Source organism: Larus michahellis, chromosome 9 (assembly GCF_964199755.1).
Source record: "Larus michahellis chromosome 9, bLarMic1.1, whole genome shotgun sequence".
Taxonomy (NCBI): domain Eukaryota; kingdom Metazoa; phylum Chordata; class Aves; order Charadriiformes; family Laridae; genus Larus; species Larus michahellis.
The window spans coordinates 6281427-6288625 of record NC_133904.1 but is presented as its reverse complement, the minus strand read 5'-3'; the positions used below and the strand labels follow the sequence as shown (position 1 = coordinate 6288625).

Sequence of the window (7199 nt, the reverse complement as noted above, 5' to 3'; positions counted from 1 at the left end):
ATTACCATCTTAAAAAGAGGCCTTTAAATTTACCAGGCTGAGCAGACTAGGCGAAAGCTGAAATTAGAAGGGAGAGTGGAAATTATTTTCTTCTGTTATTACCAGCAATATTGTTGTTTGTTTTTTTTTAAGGAAGCAGTCACCTTAGAGTCCTGAAGGGCACTGCATCAAAAACCATAAGCTCACTCGCTGCTCGTACGAGCGCCATCGCTGCCGTTGCAGCCGCGACCGCAGGTCTCAAAGCGCTGCTGTCGCTTCGGCAAAAGTCCCACGGTGACCTGGCCATTCGGCTGGTGTTCTTCCCGTTCTACACATGGGCCAAAAGAGGCCTCCGGCAAACACCCGCCACCACTTCTAGCTCAATCCTCTTATTCCCTGCAGGAGAAGACCCCTCTGAAGCTCTGAGAGTTTGGAGGCATTTGCTCTCACCTGTCCCAGTTCACGACCAAATCCTCTGTTCTGTTTGACGACAGGTTAAAATTTAGGCAGAAGTGTTTTCAAGAGGAGCAGAGAGACTGTATTACCTCCCTATTAGCTCCAGCCTCTAAGGGGGTGGGCGAAGGTTGGGAGAAGGCGGAGGGGGGGATCATTTACCACCATTTGCTAATAGGGTAGGTGAACTGCACAGCATCGAGCGGGCTTCCTCCCGAGGCCCATTCCCAGACACATTAGCTGTTTAGCTCCAGAAACCCAAGGTGAAGGTTGATCTAACATCTACCTTCAGATATTTTAAAGAAAACTTAAAAAAAAAAAAATATTAATTGAAAAACAATCTAGGAAAAAACCTCCACAGTGGCCATGTAAAAAAAGTTGGCATTAATTTACTGGTATATTAAAAAAAGTCATCATCGTCTAAGGTTGCAAGAGAAATCTCCCGCTGCCCAACCACCTCTTATTTTTTATGGACCTTTACTGAATTTATCCAGAGAGAACGAAGAGGTAGAGAAACGATCACCTTTAAGGCTTTTCCTTTCTTTTCTTGTCTTTTTTTTTTTTTTTAAATGACAATAGGATTTTTTTTTTTTTTCCTAAAGTTGTATTAGGGATTCACTTAAGCAGAAATGAACTGTAATATGCAAATAGTTCTAATTGGACTGCTAATAGAGCGTGTCTCTGTTGTTTTTTTGTAGGGAGTTTTATGCCTATGTAATCAGTGCAGACAGCCGTTAAGTAAATGAAGAGGCAACTAACAATGTCAGAAAAGAGACCGGGCGGTTCCAGCTGACACTACCCTAATCTTCCAGGACCCATTAAATGGCAGTTTCAACGCATTACCTACCATAACATCCTTGAATATCACTGATTTTATTTGCAGTATCAAACATTCCATTTCATGCCCCATTAACAGTAGGAGCCTGGGCTTTTTGACGCAGCTAAACATTTTACTAACTACCTGGACTAAGTAACCAATTAACTTTTGGAGACAATACGGCCAATTAAGCGCGAAAAGGTAAGGCTGTCATCCCCCACTAAAATTGAATTTCCTTTTCCTGATGGCACTTATTGTCGGTGTTCAATTGTTAATGGAGATTTGGTCCCTATTAAAAGGATGAAGCCGAAGGATAATGGGAAAGTTCAGAGGACTTGGTTCCTAAAGAGTAGGTCAGAAAATGTCCCAATTGGCCACTAATTCAGTCATCTTTTCTTCATGCCAGCTCTCTTACTGGAATAGTATTGGCAATGTAGCTCTAGTCTGACCTACCATGATAATACATTGTGCAATATGGCAGCTTCAGAGACATGCGTACGCATGCAGCGGTAGTTAGGGATCTTGCATGGAAAAAAAGTCAAAAATTTAAACAACAACAACAAAAAAATCTGTTTGCTTTTGACAGCTGAAATATCATTCCTCTCATACACTGAGCTGTTTAGCACGGGGGTGAGCCTTTGAGAGCACTTAAGCCAAGGGAGCAGGCACTGTCGCGGTGTTCACGTGAGCTTTCCTGGCCGCTCTTGGGCAAGTCACAACAGATACACTTGTGTAAGCTTTGAAAGTTCATCCTCATAACTTCCATGGATTTTTTTTTTTTTAATGCTTTCCATCAGGTTGAAACCTTCTGCCTTGTCTTGGTGTCACCAATATACGAAGAAGGTGACACCTTAGGTGCCCCAATAAACACATTTTTTCCTCCTCAGAGGAGGTAGCAGTGTGCCCATATACGCTGCATAGAAAAACAACAACAACAAAAAAAGAAGTTTAGTGTCGGTATCTTCTGTTTTGTGATTAAAATAATTTTATTCTTTTATTTTATGCATCTACTTTGAGCGTCATCCCCTACCACGGAGAAGAGTTGCCACCAAAAAACATCTCAGCAACAAGCTAATGGGTAGCAAGCCAAACATCTCCTCAAAGTATATGCACTTCATGAGGTCTTTCAATAAATGGTCTCAAAACCCTTCCCACAAAACACCTTATTAGAATAACTTTTCAATATGATTTTAGAGTGTACTTTTTTTTTTTTCCCCACCCTCCAGAAATGGGTTGAAGGAAGAGGCAAAAGGCACAAGTCAGCATGCGGACACAAGAAACGGCACAAGTACAGAGGAGGGTGTTTTATGCAAGGAATTTATAAACAGAAATGCATGGAAAACATAAAGAATAGGTTGCAGAGCTTGACATGGGTCTACCCTAAAGCTGCTTTTGGGTCACCAGCCAGACAAGTATGAGTGCTTGGGTCTTTGTGTCGGACAGAAGGTGTGTGCAGATAATCCCCCATCCCAAAGGGAGCATCCTCTTTGATAAAGACAGCCCACATCCTCCAAGGGCACCTTGTGCCTGAAAGAGTGCCAAGCCAAGCACAGCCGAGGCACCACATTTGAGGATTACGTTTTTGTGAAACTATGTAATGTGGAGTCCCTTTATCCGCAGCAGCAGCACCTGTTGAAAAGTAGTATAATACAAATATAAGCGTACGACAGCCCTTAAGAGGAGGGCGGAAAGCATCGTATTATGGAGACTGAATAAATCCCAATACTGGGGTTTGTGGCTTTCCAGACTTCGCAAATATTTCCATTATGTAAGACAAAGCCGAAACCCACATTAAGATGCAGGCCTGCTCTGCCATAACATATTTAAAGATTAGCCTAGCCACAGCATATTCAGTTTAGACTATTATTAATCTAATCTCTTAAATGCATAGAATATCCAAACAAGAAAGCAACTGAACTGATTTCTGTCTGCTCTAATAGCAAAAATATGACTTTGGCTTTTCTCTGCAATGCTTCACACCATTAAGCGATTACTTGCGGGCAGAACCCCAGCCCCCATATTGCTACTTATGGTTAAGGGATTTTATTGGTTCACCAACCAAGTCTTCCAATTAAATCTGGTGTCATTAGGCTTTTGTGGGACCCTGGTTCACGTTGCCTCTATGGAGGTCTCATTACCTTGAGTGACCTACTACCCCAGTTTGAAGTACACAATACCCGGGTTACCCTATGAAGCAAGCTTTTAAACAGTCATTACTGAAGTACCCTTGCCATCAGAAAAGTGACTAAGAGTAATTTCCATCTCCTTCTTGATAGTAATACATCTTCAAGACTTCCTCTAGTTAACCTACTGCTGCAACAAACCTGCAACAGAAACAACTGAAGTCTTTTCTGCCTTGCACATCATCACCAACTACTATAATTCCACAGCAATATCACCCTTTACTGGAGGGAAACGTCTCAGTCTCTGCTTTTTCTTCCTCTTTCCTCCCTACATAGATCCCTGATCAAATCAGACACAATAATCATTACAATTTAGCCTGCAAGATCTTTGAATTTGTGTTATGGTTCAAATATAGACCACCCCAACCCATTTCTATTTTTAACTTTGGTTTGTTTTTGTTTGTTTTTTTTTTTTTTTTTAAGTAAGTGTATTTTGGCACTTTCTTGGCTCCAAAAATATAAAGATTTGTGGCTTGGTTGTAAAAATGGAAACATATTAATTTTAATTTGAAGAAGTAAGTTTCATAAAACTATTTAGTTTAATATCAAGTTGTAATGAGAAAAGTTAAGGGAAGAAAAAGTTTTTTACATGGATTGTTTAAAAATATTTAAAGCCCTCCCTCTCCACACCCTCGAAGATATATGGAGCTAAGTTAATAGCAACACATAGTGGAATCCTACTCAATGGGAATTTTCTATTATTCTTGACAAAAAGCCCCTAATGCTCATGGGTTCTGACAAAAAACTCATAGTTATGAGAAACATATGGCCTTAATAATAAATTAAGTCTTTGGTCAAAATCTAAATTGCCATTGTGTAAGTGAGGACAGAACTTGGCTGGGCATCAAGGCTGGAGATTGCAGTGATTTGGGATGCCCAGCCCCTCTGCTCCTCCAGCACAAAGGGTGCTAGACACGTACAGGAATACACCACGGTCCTCATCTCCAACAGCCCTCTCCACCCCAGGAGCACCATAACCATCTCCGTAGCATGTATGATTCTGGCTCAGCCAGCAAGAACCATAAATCTAATTTTCATACTGTATTGGCACATGCACTTCCATGGAGAGCACCAAGCCTGCTCCTTCCCAGGCTCCATAGCCCCATTTAAGGCAGCTCTATAGCCCAGGCTACCGTGCTGCTCGGACGCCCAGGTCCCACCACTAGACTCCCCCTCTACAAGAGCTATTTGTTTCTCATTTTCTAGAGAAACCACTCGAATACAAACCTTTTGAGATAATCCTCAACCAGATTTAGTTTTGCTGTCCCAGGAACTTTTCTATCTTCCTTTCACCATAACAGTCTTTGCTTTGAGCTCCCTAGCTAACAGCATTGTCACAGAAAAAGAAGACAAAAACCCACCACGGCTATTTGCTTCACCACTCAATATATCTCACCTGGTGTAATCAGAAACACCAGTCACCTACGAGCTGCATTTCCCCCACTTGCAAACCCTCCCAGGTTGATGTAGTTTACATTAATTAGTAAAATACATGTGTTTTTCACTTCCCCGTTGAAAGGCTGCATCTTAGCAAGCGCAAAGCGTGGGAAGAGACAGATTTCACACAGAAACGTGTCCTTTTGTTCCAGGCTTTTGGCATGAAGGCGCTTAGGGCCTCTGGAGGGCCTGGTTCCCTGAGCCAGAAAATCAGACTCCTGTGGACATTGCTGCTTTCGCCATCAGTGCACTTTATAAATCCTAAGTTCCTTTCAAAGCTTCATTGATAGAGAAACCAACTCTGTCCTTGAAAGACTGTGTTGTGGAAGGGCAAGGGCGCCCTTTATTCACCCTACATTTCTCCATGGGTTCCTAAAAGTGCCTGGTGCTTCACAATGCAGCGTCTTCTATGAAATGAGTAAGGAAAATGTGTAAAGCTTAGATATTGCACCCCACATAGATCTGTCTTAAACACCTTGCTCTTGTCTTTGGTGGCTGGATAATGCGTCCAACAGGTGTGAAATTCTATATCAGTCGCACAAGTACCATGTAATGTGCTAAGAGTTTTTTGAGGAGTTATTCTGGTTTACACAGCAGATGATCGCCGTTCCTGCCGTTCACCCAAGCTGAGATCTTGACCCTACACAGCACAGGCAGCTCCTTGTAGCCACACGGGTCCCCCTTTTGCAGGATCAAATCTTTTCTTGCCTTTTTTTACCCATATTCCCTCTTTTTTGTCTCCCCTCTCCCGCTTCCCCCATGCTACACTCAAACCAGACATGGGTCTTACGACTCCGTGCAGCTGGGTAACCTGAAATCCCATCAGAGCTGGGATTTTTTTTCCATTTGAAAACTCCGGGTACAAAATAGACCTCCTTATGTGGGACCAGAGGGAAACTTGTTGCCTGGCTGGTAATTATCAGGGGTGTAGGGTTGCGTGTGTAATTATGGGGAGGTTGGAGCAGGCTGAGGCTGTAAATTCTCCGCTGTCTGCTCGAGGAGTTGAGCACTGAAGCTGCCCTGGCTTCTTTGCCAGATTGAAGTTGTTCCTCCTCCTGACCTTGATGCAGCATGTTTGTCTCCGGTAGGGAACATACCTCAGGCCTTCAAAACTCACAACTGGAAAAATACTAGGGAAATTGGAGCTGGGATCCAATAAATGCTGCTGGCTTGGGATCCCAGAGAGGAGATGTTTGCCTGCACTAGATGTCAGAAATCACTCATCGCTTTTGAATGTCTATTTCCTCTACTATTTTTGATATAGGTAATTTGCTGAATGGTCGTCTTTGTGGTTTTCAGACTTGCAACACTTACAAAACTTGCAGAAACAAACATTTCTGAATTACTTACTTTCCTTTTGCATCTTTCCTTAAAAAAAAAGGTCTGGATTTTGACTGAAGCCTGTTTGATGTGTGGTTGGTTTTAATCCATTGCCAAAATTATAATTTTGATGGCTATAACCCAAATGAAGGAGGAGAAAACACACAAGGAATTTGCAATCTCTTAAGGTAATTTCATTCCACAACTTAAAATCGTTACTAACCTCTGCTACACTTAATTAATTGAAATGATTCTAGCTGTGGGAATCTGTGGTGAAGAGGTCTCTAATAGTTACATGAATTCAGTTAGAGCTAAAAGATACTTGAACAACATTTTTCAAGGAATGAAAAATAAAGACCCTGTTGAATTTAATCAGTCATCCGCTTTTTTCTGTCCTGCCTCTTGTTTTCCCTCAGGGATTTGCTGGACATGATTCTTCGCCAGCCGATGTACACAAAGTACCTGCCTAAGCACAACTTCAGCTTGGGAAGACAGATGAAATAACAGGTACGAGACTAGTTGTTTTGTTATTCAAACTATGGAAAAGTCAGTGCCGTTAAAAAGCCTAACTCCAAACCACCCTAAAATGTTTCTTAGCTCATGAGAATGACTCATGTGATTGACAGTTACAAAGACAGCAAGCTCTTTGCAGGAGACACTCCCTGCTCATTCATATTTATAATAGCAAATTGTGATACCCCAGCCTGATTAATAAAGTTTGCGCTGCTCTATATCTCTCAGAAAGGATTCCAACAGATTTAACAGAGTCTCCAGCAAAACCACAAGAATTGTTTTATCCATAGCAGAGACGTAGCTGATCCAGAAACAGAACTCGCCCGTATTTACCGGCAGCAATAAGAAAGGACTTGGAGGTGCAGGCGGGAACACAACTGAGTTATAGAGGAAAGCATAAGGTAATCGTGCAAACTCTTTCTCGTCAGAAGAATGGTTCTAATAAATCTTTTTAGTCATTTAAAAGGAACACAGCAAGTTTATGAACTACAAACAAT

General features: G+C 41.8%; 1 long non-coding RNA gene across 1 annotated transcript; it reads left to right on the top strand.

Moving 5' to 3' along the window:
* The first annotated feature begins 276 nt into the window (after positions 1-276).
* Positions 277-6696, top strand: LOC141748543 (uncharacterized). The gene is made up of 3 exons (XR_012589019.1): positions 277-1450; positions 6251-6377; positions 6606-6696. It is a non-coding gene; the product is annotated as an uncharacterized LOC141748543 (long non-coding RNA).
* Positions 6697-7199: the final 503 nt, after the last annotated feature.